We start from the raw sequence: 17,365 nt of genomic DNA on the forward strand, positions 1-17,365 counted from the left end.
ATACCAAACCTGCAAACAATGTACTCCCAAACAAAATTTCGCACTTGCACACCAGTAATAGTGCGAACCGCCTTAGCTTCAACCCATTTGGCAAAATAATCGATTGCAACGATGAGAAATTTAACATTGCCGGGCCCTGCAGGAAATGGCCCTACAATGTCAATAGCCCATTTATTAAATGGTCACGGCAAATTAACGGGGATCATGTCATGTCGTGGCATTCGATTCTGCGGAGCATGCCGTTGGCAACTTTTACAGCGTTTAACAATTTTAGCTACATCGCGGTATAGGGATGGCCAAAAGTATCCCATCCGCATAATTTTTGCTGCGATAGTTTTGTAACCAGAATGCAGTGCACAAGTACCATTATGTACTTCTTCAACAATCATTTCTGCCTCGATTGGGCCAACACATCGCATCATTGGTCCGCAGTATGATTTGTGATATAAGATATCATCTTGAATGATATACATTGGCGCTCGCTCTCGCACTTATCGAGCTTCGCGACTATCCTCTGGCAGAATATTACTGCGGATATATTGTAGGATTGGCTCCATCCAGTTTGGCTGTTCTTCTATAACAGATGCAACCATCAAGTCACTATCTATCGACTTACTTGGCAATTTTTCAACCCATACTTGCTTTTGAAAATGCGAAAAAGTTAAAGCGGCTAATTTGCTTAAAGCATCCGCTTTCTTGTTTTGACTTCTTGGCACTTGCGCGAGTTCAAAATGTTCAAAACACGCTGCAGTTCCTTTAATAACTGCAAGTACTTCTGCATAGAAGGATCATGTGCTTCAAAAGTTCCGCTAAACTGATTTGATACTAGCTGTGAATCCGTGAATGCACGCAACTTAACAATATTCATCTTTCGCGCAATATTTAAGCCTGCAAGCAATGCCTCATACTCTGCCTCATTGTTTGTCACGTCAAAATTAAATCGTAATGCGTAAGTATGCTCCTCACCATTTGAACTTGCCAAAACTAAACCCGCACCTGCACCTTCTGTACACGAAGCACCATCAGTAAATAAATCCCAAGTGTCACCGTGTTCAGGTTTTAGTGCGGTTCGCTCGTTAATCACCTCCAACTCTCTAGATAGTTCAGCGAGATAATCCGCCATAACTTGTCCTTTTTCAGCGCTACGCGGAAGGTAAGATATTTGATAAGCACCTAATTCTACCACCCATAATGCGAGTCTACCAGATATCTCTGGCTTTGTTAAGACTTGCCTGATTGGCAGATCAGTTAATACATGCACCGGATGCCCTTGAAAATATCTTCGTAGCCTTCGCGTTGTTAAAATGAGCGCATACACAAACTTTTCAATCGGCGCATAGTTTATTTCACTTCCCGTAAGAGCTTTACTAACAAAATACACTGGCTTTTGTATTTTGTTTCTTTCCGCGATCAAAACTGAGCCAAAAGCTTCGTTTGCTACTGAGATATAAAGATAAAGAGTTTCGCCATGAACCGGCGCTGTTAGTGTAGGCAAAGTTTTTAACAACTTTTTCATCTCTTGAAACGCAGATTCTGCTTCGCTGGACCAAACAAAATTCTTTTGCTTCAAGCATCCTTTTAGGGTTTTGAAAAATGGCAACTGCCTTTCAGCGACTTTAGACAAGAAACGCGTTAATGCTGCTAATTTGCCCGTCAAACTTTGCACTTCCTTAACCGTTTTTGGCGCGGTCATATTTTCTATGGCCGCGATCTTTTTTGGATTAGTTTGAATACCTTGTTCTGTAACAAGATATCCCAAAAATTTCCCCTCCGTTTCGCCAAAACCACATTTTAGCGGATTAAGCTTCATGTTTATTTTTCGCAACTTGTCAAATTGTCCTACTTTGATTTTCTGCTCTAGATATGCGGGATTAATTCTTTCCATAGCATCCGCACCATCAACAGGTTCTTTCCCTGCGGTTTTTACGTTAACAGCCGCACAAATAGGCATTATGCTCATTGAACATATTGTGGCGACTCCCTTATATGTTAGAAACTTAATCATGCCATGAATTGTGGACGGGACAATTCCAAATTTACTTATAGCGATTCTTCCCAGCAACATGTTATAGCGAGATGAGGCTCGCATAACATAAAAATCTAATCGCGCTTGTCGCACCAAAGCGTCATCATTAACATCAGCTAACTCGATGTTTAATGGCAGAACACCTATAGGTAATGAAGATTCTCCTGCAAAACCGGTTAGCGAAACTGCGGTTGTTTGCAGGTTTGTTTTAATACTTTCTGGCAATTGAGCGAAGCATTGTTCGTAAATAATATCGACGCTACTGCCATTGTCAGCGTCCGCGATTTTGCACGATACTACTATCGGCATTTCAGAAAAATCATCGCTCTGCATTTTCGGAAATCTAATTGGCGCAAATTGCCAATTATGATACATTTTAGCGGACTTTCGCTTTTTTCCTCTTTTTTGGGCATTCGCTCGCACAGCGACTACTACATCACTATTATTTCCAATATTACACATTATTCTAAGCAATCAAGCAATTCACCGCCGATTTTAGATGTATGCACCTGCAAATCATCACAACAAAAACACGATTGAAATTAAACCGACAAATTAATTGTTTGATGGCACGAAACAAAAAATTTTCAATTTAATTTGTAAAACGTGTCCCACGGATGGCGTCAATTGATCAATCCTTAATTAATGATGTTACTTAATTACGGATTGAGTGCAATAAGATTATAATGGAGGATGGAATGTTTGATGATTATTTTGGGCCCCGATGATCGTCTTTCACTTTAACTATCAAGTGATCAACCACCCCGACCCGGTCTTGATTGTTAATTAGCATATTTCACCTTTGCGGGATGTAAAAATCCCTTGGGCAAGATCACAAGTGGAAATTACAAAGGCTTGGGCAAAATGGTAGAGAATCAACAACCCATAAATGAGAGGCCAAGCTCCCTATTTATAGTATTCGAAATATCCGCGGTTTGCGAATTACTTAACTATCCGCGGTTTGTGAATTACTTAACTATCCGCGGAAACTCAGCGGATTAAACCGCGGTCTTGTATTAATGCGAAAACATAACCGCTGTACTTACTTTCAGCGAATATTCCATAGCTTTGCATTATAATTCGCGTAGTTTTGCCTTTGGCCTTTAGCCAATAAAATATACATATACAATACTATGTATATGATCATTCTGCATATAAGCCTTTGAGTTCCCTAGTACTCTAAAACCATATGTTAGTAGAGGGAGGTTCCTATGCACACAATGTTTCTTCACGTATTCGATGTGGGACACTCATCAACCGATTAGCTCCAACAACTGCCGTAAAAACTCGTTAAAATCTTCATCTATGTGAGAATCTTCATATGTTACTAAATTGTTATTAATCCATATGAAGGGCTCTCTTCAACTTTAAAAATTAAATGGTCACCACCGATTCGCCAACTACAACATCATAGTGCACGATGTAAGAGCATATGATTTTGATTTTGTGGTGTGAAATGCATTGTGAGGTTGGGTTTGAAGACTGAGTTTGAATTGTTGAATTTTTGACATACATATAGGTTTGTTGAAATTGATTTTGATTTGGAAATTGGTTTGTTGAAATTCATTTTGATCAACAATATTGGGAACGTAAACAACTTTTAATAGGACAACTATATTTTTTAATTAATTTTGGATTTAAAAATTGATTTGTAATTAACTATGATTTGTATGTCATTTTAGGATGAAAATGAGTTTTGGTGTTTTCATTTGGGAAGAAGATGAAGAATGAAAGACGAAAGTTTCAAGAAGATACGCATTTATCCGTATGATGTTAATAATTGATGAAAATGATATAAATACCCTCATGTTCCACGCACATGGGGTGACTTAATGGTAGGTCGCTAATGAACGTTATACTTAAAGACCAACCACATGACTTTTGCAAATACGGGTGACCAGTCACATCGAAAAAAAGTTCAGGAGCTATCACGCAACAAACCACAAGGACTAACAGAGTAATTTTGTCTTTATATTATATTCTTTCATACAATGGTAATTATTCCTAGACTTCATAAGATCTCTTACAATTCTCTCTTACTATCACTCATATATAAATCATCATTTCTACATTGTGTATCGGGCTCTCCTTGAGTTACATTACTACTAGTAGACGATCCTATATCTAAATCCTGAGTTGGAAGATAATTTTCTTGTTGTCCCGTGTCAAATGCTTAATATGACCTTTCATTATGATATAATTATGAATTGCCACATATGCTATTACATTATTAACTTGTGTTTCATATTAGTAATTTACATGCGTGTCTTTTAATATTGTCCATATTGCCTTCCATACTCTAAACGTTCGTTCAATCACATTTCTTAATGATGAGTGGTTATAGTTAAATGTCTCTTTCGTTCCTTTAGGAGCACGCTTGGCAGCCGTTTCACCGCGACGAAAATCTGGTATATGATAATGAATATTGTTTCCTTTATACGAAACAAGATATCCCTTGTAGTTAAATAGCCAACATTAACAACATAGTATTTATCTATTATGAAATAAATAGAACATTATTGGTATATACATAACTAAATATAAACAATAACAAAAAAAAAAAAACATGATATTAAAATACATAAATTAACTAACCTCCCATTGGACGTGGAAAATTCACTTCTTGCCTCCATAACGCTTCTAGAAAAATTCTTGAAATCATATGTCGTACCTTCCTCACCCGCCTAGGAAAATGTAAAACACATGTTAAAAATCACATGATGCCATAATATTTTAGTTGGATATCCTTTTCTACCTATAGATTTAGTTTGTTCATGCTCTGGAGCAGGCGCTCTCACATGTGTACCATAAATAGGTCCAATGCAATTCAATAAGCACAAGGTATTAGGTAATTATAAGCAAGCTTTGTAGGTTACTAAGTTGATTATTATCTACCGTCAATAGCTCTCACATGTGTACCTTTAATAACTTCAATTCTCGTTAGTCGATCATATAACTTCCAGCCTCTCTTCATCGAGTCCGTATAGTTTTTAAGTTGATCTCTTACCAACACTTTTCCTGTTTTATTTTTTAGTTCATTCCATAAATTTTCCCATCCAACCCTCTAAAAGTTGCTCCGTGGCATATTCTTATTTTGAAGTACACAATATTAGCTTAGTTTCAAGTTGATTGATGAGCGAGTGTATTATAAATTCACCTGAACCTCAAACATATGGTCTAACTCACATGTTCTAATTTTATTATCAACCGTATTATTTAACGAAATACTTTAGTTAAACATATTATCATCGTTTGGTCTAATCTAAACAACTAAGAATCATATTAATCAAACTCTAATTCATATTTGAAAGAACATAACAGTCACAAATAAAATTCAATTATGTATATTACGAACTCATATAAACTTACGACTCAAAAATTATAATTAATTTCTAATCGGTGCACATCTAACTCTAATAGTACTAATTACCAAAACCCTGTAAAATTATAGTTCACTTTTCTTTTTGAATTAGCAAGAAAACCTCCCTATAAACGAGCACAATAGCTCTCCCATATAGGGTAAACCTCAGGTAATCAAACCCTTCGATCTGAGACCGTGTACCGGGTGAATTGCGCATTATACGCACCCTGTAGTCACATTATCTTTCTGAACGATTTTGCATAGTCAAGAATCGAACCTGAATTATGTGTTTCATTGGGCAACTCGGTGGCCACTCCTGCATGGTTATTATAGTTCATTTTCACATGTAAATAATTTTGTGTACATTTCAACCGATGATATATTTTCATGTTAGCTAAAAAATTATTTAGATTTCAGATTTTAGATTAGATTAGATCAATGATTATATGAACCATCAAATCAAATTCATGAAGAATTTCACTTTAATCAGCTCGTTCATGCGAACTGAAGTTGGGCTAACCATGAAGTTACTAATCACCCAATAATCCATGATGATAATAACGCCCGGCCCATTCAGCTAGTGTTGCCCTAGCTATAAATACAACAATCCTATATCCTCTACATTTTATTTCATCGTTAGCCGCTTCTGCAAAACATAAACTCGGAGTAAATCAGACCACATCAAGCTTTCGCCAAGATGCGTGCCAAGGTAAATCTACATTCATTTTTTTTTATTCTTTCATTTTATATATTTGTAATTTGTTTAGTCTAGATTATTATATAATTGTTTGTCTAGTTAATTATTTGTGCTAGAAAATGAAGTTTGTAACACTTATGTAAGTATGATTTCTATCAATTGATATGAGGTGTTTATTTATATGTGTTCATGTCTTTTTTGTCATTGTTTTTATTTATCAAGTCGATCGATTTGAGCTGAGGCTGTTAAGGATTTGTAAAAAGTAGCTTTTGATGAAGCTGTGAACCCTAAACGAGTAGTATATATAAAACTACTCAAATTATCCTTTGAAATAAATGCGATATAAATTAAATAAAGACCTAAATACATTCTTAATGCATACAACTTCAAACTAGGGTTTAGATGATTCCAGCTATTCGCTAGCTGCTCGAGCTCTACTCATTAAAATTGAAGATGGTTTATTAGAAGATAGGAGTATATATTGAAGATGTTTATTAAACGAGCTCGAGTTTCTTAAATTAAGCTAAACAGACTTTCATTATTATCAAACGACGAGTTAACTATATTATGTTTGAAGTGAGCATATTATAACTAGTTCTTTTACACATGTATATTACAAGTGAAATTTGTTATGCATCGTTAGGCGCTTTGTTGTACCGCTGAAATTGGTTATGCATTGTTAGGTGTATATTTAGGCAAATGGTGTAAATCAATTAGGGATTTGTTTTGTGTTTAGATATTAATATTAATTATTGTAAGATGAGTTGTACCAAGTTAATGAATTTAAATGTTTTGTAGTGGAAGAAGAAGAGAATGAGGAGGCTAAAGAGGAAGCGCCGAAAGATGAGACAAAGATCCAAGTAGGGAAATCAACATAAGACTGTACTGTGGCTTCTACCAATCTTTCTTCATGAGTATCATCTTCTTGCAGAGGAGTTTGTATGTGAAAGACGGATCTTCGGGATGAAGCTTGGTTTTATATGGGTCTAGTTTGTTTCTAAATGCCGTCTTTAGTTTCTTTATTATGCTACTATCCAACTTATGCTTTTAACATTTGAGTGAAACTTTATTTCTGTATTGTTTTGAACCTACGTCATGCTCTGTAGTGCGATTATCTTACCTGCCTTGCTGTGTTTTATGCTATGTTTTTCTACTACATTTATTTGTGCCACATTTCAAGATACTAAACACGGTCAAGGTTGCAGAAATCGATATTGGGGATTAATTAGCTAGGTCCTTGGAGGGAGGGATGGAGTAATTGGCAAACCCCGATTATTGGCTACTAAGTTTGACTTCGATTAATTTTGGCCAATTAATTTCAACCTTGACTAGTCAAACCCGATTATTCCCTCATTTATGTGACTGATTAGTCGCTACTTTGACTTATTAATTTCTAATTTCTATTCTATTTGATCGATGGTTGACCGAGTTTTGGACCAATTTTGATTAATTAGATCGGACCCCTAAAATGATAGTCTGCTTTTGGATCTCTTGTTCCAAAATGATAATCTACAACTTTGAGTTGTCAATCATATCATTTATTACGACCCAATTCAAATATGATTTTTACAACACAATAGGTGTTATAGAGGCCTAATGTAAATGAGTGATAAGACTAGACTCTAAATGAAACGACTCGTCTATATTACTATAAACGTAGTACGTTATTCATTAGTCCCATAGCGAGGTATTTGATCTTTATATGATACGTTTTAGAAAATATTACATTCGTTTCATAAAAAGCACACTATTATTATAATGCATGTTTTAATGCATGTTTTAAACATAAAATAACAGTCGGTTTCATAAAATAATGCATGTTTTAAACAAGTGGACGATTATTTAAGAAATAATCCTCATAATACATCGGTTTCCAAATATTACACACGTGATATAACAGTCGAATATAATACATGACAAAGGTTTTATTGAATGCAACATTTCATTTAAACAAAAGCATGAGACTCCATACACAGCTTGCTCATATAATGCAACGGCGGAAGATTTTCTTAAGGACCTGAGAATAAACATGCTTAAACAGTCAACACAAAGGTTGGTGAGATATATAGGTTTGACATCGATATAAATATAGACCACAAGATTTCATAGTTATAAATATATGTACACTCGCAAGTGTATAAAAGTATTCTATAAGTTGTTGAGCGCTTCGGTAACCATACTTAACCATTAATGTAGCATATTCTCTTTATTATGAAATCTCCCTACACTGTACCAAGTGTAGTAAAAACGAAGTACTATGCAACCGTTTACGATACTAGAGCGACTAGCCCGGTTGGGGTTGTCTAGCCCGATAGATCTATCAATAGGATTCGCGCTTACATGTTCTTACAACATGTAAATATTAGTTACCAAGCTATTAGGGAAGATATGCAAGGTGGTACAACTCAACGTAGAATATATTTCAAGTACTTGTATCTATGGCGTAAAACATAAAATGCATGTATTCTCATCCCAAAATATTTTTAGAGTTTAAAAATGAGACTATATACTCACAGTAGTAAAAATATATTAATAATAAGTTTTCAACTTATTAAAAATATGACCGTCGTCCTTGGATTCACGAACCTATAACAATAATAACGATTCAGATAATGATACGACATATGAATAAAATAAAGTAAGTTCATAGAATACTTATATAATAATTTTTAACATTTTATGTTAGTAGTCCATTGTTAGTAGTCCTTTGTTAGTAGTCCAAAATAGTCCGAAAAGTCCAACAGTCCAATAATCGGTATATATATATATATATATATATATATATATATATATATATATATATATATATATATATATATATATATATATTATATATATATAATCTTAGAATTACCCCACGACGTATTGTATACATATTGTCTTTGCATCAACCCAGAGACGTATTGTATACGTATTGTCTTAGAATTAACTAAGACGTATTGTGTACGTATTGTCTTAGGATTTATCAAAACGTATTGTATACTTATTGTGTTAGGACGTACCAAGAATATTATTATACATATATACAATCACAGAATTAACCAAGATTATAATATTTTGTTATACTACTAATAACATGTCCAAATATATATAGGATATAGGAAAAGTTAACAAGAATATGTTTAATATAGTTTTTGTAATATAAATTTCGTCCATACAACGTTAATTTTAGCAGATTTTGTTTTGCTCGCCAAATATTCATTAGAACTCCGTTTAAAGTGAATCAAAGTGCTATGGATTCCTTAAGAAGTGAATTTTACAAAATCAATTCGAAAATTTCATCCCAAGTAGTAATTTTTAGAGCTTTACCCTCTTTTTGTGTCGGTGGACAGATTTGGAAAAATCCCGGCATCCACCCAATATATGATTTTTGATAAAATACTTCCACTTTGTCTAAAATCATGAAAAAAATACTGGAAGTCTTATTTACATATATTAACATATTTCCAAAGTCTTAGCCACGAACTCAAAGTCTAAGATAGGTTTTTAATTCCCAACCCAAAACAGCCCGCTTTTTACCGAATGGAGATTAAAGGATATTTGTTAAGTTTCAAGGTGTTCTTCATATGTAAAAGTTATAAGTTCTTATGTTAACTTAATATAACATCATAATACATATAAATAAATGTTATTAGAGTTAAGTTAGAAGGATTAACTTAGTTTTCAAACAAACTTGGTGTTCACCAAAACAAGTTCTAGTTTGTACAAGTTTTATAAGCATAATAAGATAGCAACTATATAAGGGATTGAACAAGGATTTTGAGAAGTATTTTACCTTGATTATGAAGAGGAAAGTTGCTGAGATTGAAGTATGATATGAGAGCATTCAAGTGTGTGTTTTTAGTTTAAGAAAATATGGAGTAAAAATGGATTAAAATGGTCCTTATTTATAAGCTTATAATTTTGGCTTTTAGTGAAAATATCTAAGATAAGTTAAATTATATTAAGTCATGCATGACATATTAAATTGATTAAGTCATGGATGACATATTACACAAATAATTGCAGATTTCTATTGGTATATACCAATAGTAAATACTTCTAGAAGCTGTGTATAATACAGGTAAAAATACCATATGAATGCGAGTAGAATTCTTGAGGAAATTGAACAGAAATACGAGTATAGCTATCCTTTATATGTATTGGTATATTATAAAGTGTATTCAATACTTGTAAGGATGTATTTACACTCGTAATACATTATATGTAAATACATTTTAACATAAGTTAATTTCGTCGTTTAAATAGTAACATATATATTGTTCAAAAACTCTTTAAATTAGTAGTATGAATATATATATATATATATATATATATATATATATATATATATATATATATAAAATACTTTGTTAATATACTTAATGAGATATTTAATTATCATATTTTCAAGTTAAATATATATAAAGCCATATATATACACAATAATTAAACAATTAAACAATTAAATCAAGTTATGACGTTCGTGAATCGTCGGAATAAAAGGGTGACCAAAATCTTGTGTAAAACTCTTTCCGGAGGTTCAAGATTTATTAAAATTCATTGCTTATCAAGTTGGAATTATATAAAGATTAACTTTAAATTTGGTCGGAAATTTTCGGGTCGTCACAGTTCCTACCCGTTGAAGAAATTTTGTCCCGAAATTTGATTGAGGTCGTCATGGCTAACAATAAGAATGTTATTATGACGAATATAATTTGATTCATACGGTTTTATCATGATTGAGAAATATGGATAAAATTGAAAGGACCCGTTCATATACATTATAAACGATTCACAATAGTTGATTACATTGCGAGGTATTTGACCTCTATATGATACATTTTACAAACATTGCATTCGTTTTTAAAAGACAATCTTTCTTTACATCAAAAATTGACAGGCATGCATACCATTTCATAATATCCACTGTCCAACTATAAATTGATTTAATAATAATCTTTGATGAACTCAATGACTCGAATGCAACGTTCTTCGAAATATGCTATGAAAGACTCCAAGTAATATCTTTAAAATGAGCAAATGCACAGCGGAAGATTTCTTTAACACCTGAGAATAAACATGCTTTAAAGTGTCAACTAAAAGGTTGGTGAGTTCATTAGTTTATCATAATCATTTATTTCCATCTTTTTAATAGACCACAAGAATTTCATTTCCATTTCTCATAAATATACGTCCCATGCATAGAGACAAAAAATAATCATTCATATGGTGAACACCTGGTAACCGACATTAACTAGATACATATAAGAATATCCCCTATCATTCCGGGATCCTCCTTCGGACATGATATAATTTCGAAGTACTAAAGCATCCGGTACTTTGGATGGGGTTTGTTAGGCCCAATAGATCTATCTTTAGGATTCGCGTCAATTAGGGTGTCTGTTCCCTAATTCTTAGATTACCAGACTTAATAAAAAGGGGCATATTCGATTTCAATAATTCAACCATAGAATGTAGTTTCACGTACTTGTGTCTATTTTGTAAATCATTTATAAAACCTGCATGTATTCTCATCCCAAAAATATTAGATTTTAAAAGTGGGACTATAACTTCAAATCCGTTCATCGAAATCATTCGATATCTAAATGAAAAGTTCTTAATTTTTCACTAGCTTTCCAACGACATGCATATCTTATACCTTATCTCAGTCGCATATATAACTAATTCAGGATTCAACATAACCTAACTAAAGGCAATATCAAAAGTACAAACATGCATAATCCTATATACTCGAGCACTAGTCAAGGATACACTGTTAGTATGTAAAAGTTAAATTATGAGTACTCACGTATCAATATTGAGATTCAATATTGCAGGAAAGGTACGTAGACGCAACGGAGATGATAAACACTATATTGACCTCACTAGCATACCCATGAACCATACCCAATCACCTCCATAGCTATAACCCATAATTTTCTTAATCCAATCCCACTCGAAAAACAATTTCGAAATCACTCGGACAACACTCTGGCGTAATATTTTATGTATACTAATAATATCTTGAAATAATACGGAGTAAATATATATATGTAAATCGATTGAGAGAGTTTAGAGTTTAGAGAAAAAATATTTTCAAGTTTCTATGAAATAATGAAACCTATTGAATTCTATTTATAATAGATTTTTGAATTATTAAAGTGAATTATTAAAGTATGAATTATTAAAGTAAATTATTAAAGTAAATTATTAAAGTATGAATTATTAAAGTGAATTATTAAAGTATGAATTATTAAAGTGAATTATTAAAGTATGAATTATTAAAGTATGAATTATTAAAGTGAATTATTAAAGTTAAAGTAAAGTAAAAATAAAGTAAAGATAAAGTTTAAGTATAGTAAAAGTATAAAACTATGTACGTATAATACGCGTATAAATATATATAATATTAATTTAAATCGTTATATATATTTAATAAAATAAAATATAAATATCATTATCTTTATCATACTGGTTAAGTAATGAGTTGTCAAAAGTGGTTCTAGATATTTATAAAAGTTATATACGTTTTAATAATAAAGTTCTTTTTAAACTGAAAACGTTTTTGTACGTTTGAAACTAAATCAAATAAATATAATAATTTTGTTTTCCAAAACTAAATATATTTTTAAGAATCATTTTGTTTAAAGGTTAAAATAATGGAAATCGTTATATATCATAAAATATTTTAGAAAAGTAGAATCATATATATTCATAATAGGTTTCAAGTTTTTAAATTACAGTTTGTTGGTGAAGCATGGGATAAAGTTCAAAGGTTAAATAAACGTATGAAATCATCTTAATGAAAAATGTCGAGTTACTTAACTTGTCGATATCCAACATCTAAGTTATTTACACTTCACGTTCTTACTTATAAATCACTTTACCATTTTCCGAATGTTGTCAAAAAGAATAGATTTCTTAAATCACAGTGGACCTCATAACATAGACCCGTAATGATATCATAATGTATCTGATAAATCAATCATTTGATATTATCTTCTAATACCATCGATAAACATATTGAAACAAATACGTTCATGTAAAGTATTATACGTTTAATACTTTATTAATATTCTCAAGTTATAATATATATATACATATATATACATATTTATTTATATATAACGGTTCGTGAATCATCGGAATTTGGTCGAGGTTATAATGAATGTATGAACACAATTTAAAATTCTTGAGATTTAACTTAACAAACTTTGCTTATCGTGTCGGGATAATATAAAGATAAAGTTTAAATTTGGTTGGAAATTTCCGGGTTGTCACAGTACCTACCCGTTAAAGAAATTTCATCCCGAAATTTGAGTGGAAAGGTCGTGAATGATAATAATTATGTTTTCATGATGCATACAGGCTGAAAATTAGAGTTTTATCATCAGCGAATAATTTAGATAAACAATCCATTTATATGAAGAGTACGAATGAAGCTAACATAGAAGAGTGAAATGAGTAAGTGTAGATTCATCTTATCATTTGACGTAGATATGATTGATTTCCAGATTTCAAGGGATTTGAAGAAAATCTTTGTAATAAGATTTGATTCTCCGGTAACAAAAGGAATTAGGATTCACTTTAAATGCGATCGTCCATTTTAATTGTTCTGTCGGAGATTTTCTTATAAATTCACCTCCTTCGTTTTCTTACAACTCACACCTTCTGTTGATGCATTTTATGCAAGTCCCTGGACATCTACCCACATCCATTGCAGGTACAACAGTTTATAGGCCACCATGATCGTTCGTTATTATCCTATCCGTGTTTGTATGTGGTTACAGCAACTACAGGAAGGAGATTTAGATGTTTGACTATGTTAGACTTAGTCAGACGTCCGATTGAAGCCTCACTCGTACGGATGACAGGCTCATACGCACGGTTGATGCTGAGCTAAGTCACAATTACAACCAAAATGAGAAGACACGAGTGAGTGATCACCCGTACGGCTGATGAAGCCAACTCGTATGTGTGTTGGATGAATCGTACGGGTGAGTCAACAGCAGGGGTATATAAAGTCTTATGTTCTTCATTTTAGGTTAAGCCTCTCATTTGTTACACACACTCAGATATGGTGAGCTCCTCTAATTCTCTCTCAACCCAAATCACCCAGGTGGTGAATAATAGCTCTAGGTGTTGATCTAATCACACTTGATTTAGTTGTGGTATGACTAAATTAATCCCAAAAAGCTTAACCTATTCACTAGAGGGTTTGATTAACTTATTTCGTCATTGTGTGAGTTAAATCTGTTGATTTCTAAGTTCCTAGTCATGTTTCATCACCTTCTATTCTTTCCCCCTCAACTCATATTTTAAAGTATTCATCAGTATGCTCCATCCAGTTCTGATTCTCGATATACTTATAACTTTCATATCGGTCATTCTTCTTTTTCATCTACCGCCGAAAGAATCTATTTACTTCTACTATACTCTTGGGTTTATAGTGTTTCTAGTTCTCCCGTGTCTTTATATTGCTATATGCATCGATATATATGATTTATAATTTTTTTGGTTTGTCGTTGGGCTTTATATCTTCCCTTATATTTCAAAGTCTCTGTTTCTATCTTTTATAATCATTGGTATCCATAGTTAATGCTCTCTTTTATTTGCTGCAATTTATACCCCAATTTCTATTTCGGAGTTTTGTCCTTTCGTTTCTTTTTCTTGCGATTAAGCACCGCTTGTAATGGTCCAGAATTCACAGATATGAATTTCGGAATGAACATTGTTAATGTTCTAGGAAGGAAATTGTGATGTCACGATCTTGACTTGTCAAATTACTAGAATACCTTGGAAAAGGCCGAATCATCAAGAAATATTTTCTTGATATTTTAGAGGTTAAATAGAATAAAAGAGTCGTATAACATGGCACATGATGATGTTATGATCTGTGAATCATCACGTTCCATTTAGAAACTCAGCATGAATTACTGTAATATAATCACGTTGATCAAGTGTCATTATATTATACTAACTCATGCTTCAGTTTCCAACACCACTTCAAAAACATTCATATTTTAAACTCAAAGGTTTACAGAGTATAGGAACTAAACAGTTTCCTTTTTGATGTAATACAAATAGCGCAAAGAGATAAATGATTCCAGATAAGAATAGTTACGGAAATATCTTCAGAAATATGGAGGATATTTATAATTAAAGATACGATGATATCTTAAAATTTCTAATATCAGAGAATGATGAAGAATATTGTCTGTAAGGGTTTTGTATCAGGAGCAAGGTATTTGTTAATGAATTCAGCAGACACTGAATCATTTGAATTCTTTGAAGGCAGGTTCAGTCTTTGTGATTTGTCCACAGCCTCCTTCATACTTTGCTCAATCCGTTTTCCAGTTCCAAAACTTCTCTATTTCTGAGCTTTGTTAATACACTAATCTTTATCATCAAACTTTTTACTACTAAGGTCGTTTACAGTTTTTGTTGCTTCATCAGCATTTCGAGAACTAGTTCGCGGTTCAGAGTGTTTTTCAGAAACTTCACATTCGAAGTATGTAAGCCTTGGAAATAGACGTTATGTATAACTGTTGGCGTCAACATGCTGTGAGATTTCAAAATACTGATTGCTAATTCCCAATGATTCGTATGGCAATTCTCGTTACAAGAGGCAGATGAGTAAATGATGAGGTTTCGATAAATATAAAGATTCTTCGGAATGCCCAAGATCAGTGAAGTTGTTGGTAAGTTTATTTCTAATGTGGTGGAATATGAAAGGTTCTCCGGTAACAAAAGGGTAATCACATGTCATAACCCGTCCTTAACCATAAGAACGTGTTAGATAACGTATGATTTCATTGCGAGGTATTGACCTCTATATGCGACATTTTTAAAAGAACAACTGCATTTATTTTACATTACAAACCATAACTCTTATGATAATACAAGCTTTAGACAATATAAAGATGATTATCGTTTAGCGATAATCTTAGACTTACAAACTTTACATGTGATGATAACAATACGATTTCTAGCATATTTTACATTACAAATCCTCCGATATGCAGTTTTATTTTTGACACAAATATGCATACTCAAGATCTTGTTTACATTCAACATGTTGCAGCGGAAGCTTCTAATTATCACCTGAGAATGAACATGCTTAAAACGTCAACATAAAGTTGGTGAGATATAGGTTTAATGCCGGCAGCAATATATATATAGACCACAAGATTTCATATATAAACATTTTAATAAAAATATTCTAAGTGGTTGAGCACTTGGTAACCATACTTAACATTTAATCACGTCGCATATTCCCTTTATTATGAAATCTTACTACACCGTACCAAGTGTAGTCACAAAACGAAGTACTGTGCAACCGTTGAATACTGGTCGTCCAGTCCGGTTGGGGTTGTCAGGCCCGATAGATCTATCAACAGGATTCGCGTTTACAATACCGCTGTAAATAACAGTTACCAAGCTACAGGGAAGTATGCCAGTGGTACAACTCAACGTAGAATATATATTTTTCAGTTACTTGTGTCCATAACGTAAAACATAAAATACATGTATTCTCATCCCGAAATATTTAGAGTTTAAAAGTGGGACTATATACTCACTTTCGTCTTGAAGATATATATATTTTGACTTGGTCTCCCGGTTGATATCACGAACCTATCCATATATAATATATCAATACCTTTTCTTTTTAAACAAACGTCACATATATATACTTGTTATACTTTTAATACTTTGAATAATTCCTTAGTCCGTAGTTAGCAGTTCGTTGTTAGTAATTCAATTTTAATGGTTCATTTTTAGATGTTTAATATACCCGCAATGAAATAAATAAAACCCCCAACGAAATAAATAAAACCCCATCGTATATGTATTGGTCGAGATTAATCTTGACCCACGGTACCGGTGTTGTCAAATGACGTGTTGCGTACATAAAGTACCGGTGTTGTCAAATGACGTGTTGCGTACAAACATGGGATCTTATGATTAATCTTCTCGTGTTGTTTACGGGTGATCCTGAACCATATAAAATTGAATTATGAGTACATATATATAAAATATCATGTTATCTTAAAAAGATGTGATTTATTTTAATTTTCTTCAATTAATCCCGAAGTTAAACTAGTCTTGGATAGCCAATTTTGTTTCGGTCATAGTTTCTTCGTTACAACTCCGTTTTCGTTGATTCAACTTGCCATCTCCTTGGATCGAGTTCCTCTTTAAGACTATGAACTGTAAATATCTTAGTTTGTATTCAAAATCACACGGCATAGGTGAAACTTTAGTGAAACTTATGAAGTTAAACCTTTTCCTTTATGTA

At 32.7% G+C, this 17,365-nt stretch overlaps 1 long non-coding RNA gene across 1 annotated transcript; it reads left to right on the forward strand.

The window, feature by feature from the left end:
* The first annotated feature begins 5,983 nt into the window (after positions 1 to 5,983).
* Positions 5,984 to 7,242, forward strand: LOC139855921 (uncharacterized). Its single transcript, XR_011761603.1, has 2 exons — positions 5,984 to 6,096; positions 6,883 to 7,242. It is a non-coding gene; the product is annotated as an uncharacterized lncRNA (long non-coding RNA).
* The last annotated feature ends 10,123 nt before the right edge of the window (positions 7,243 to 17,365 follow it).

The sequence above is a fragment of the Rutidosis leptorrhynchoides genome, chromosome 6 (assembly GCF_046630445.1).
Source record: "Rutidosis leptorrhynchoides isolate AG116_Rl617_1_P2 chromosome 6, CSIRO_AGI_Rlap_v1, whole genome shotgun sequence".
Lineage (NCBI taxonomy): Eukaryota > Viridiplantae > Streptophyta > Magnoliopsida > Asterales > Asteraceae > Rutidosis > Rutidosis leptorrhynchoides.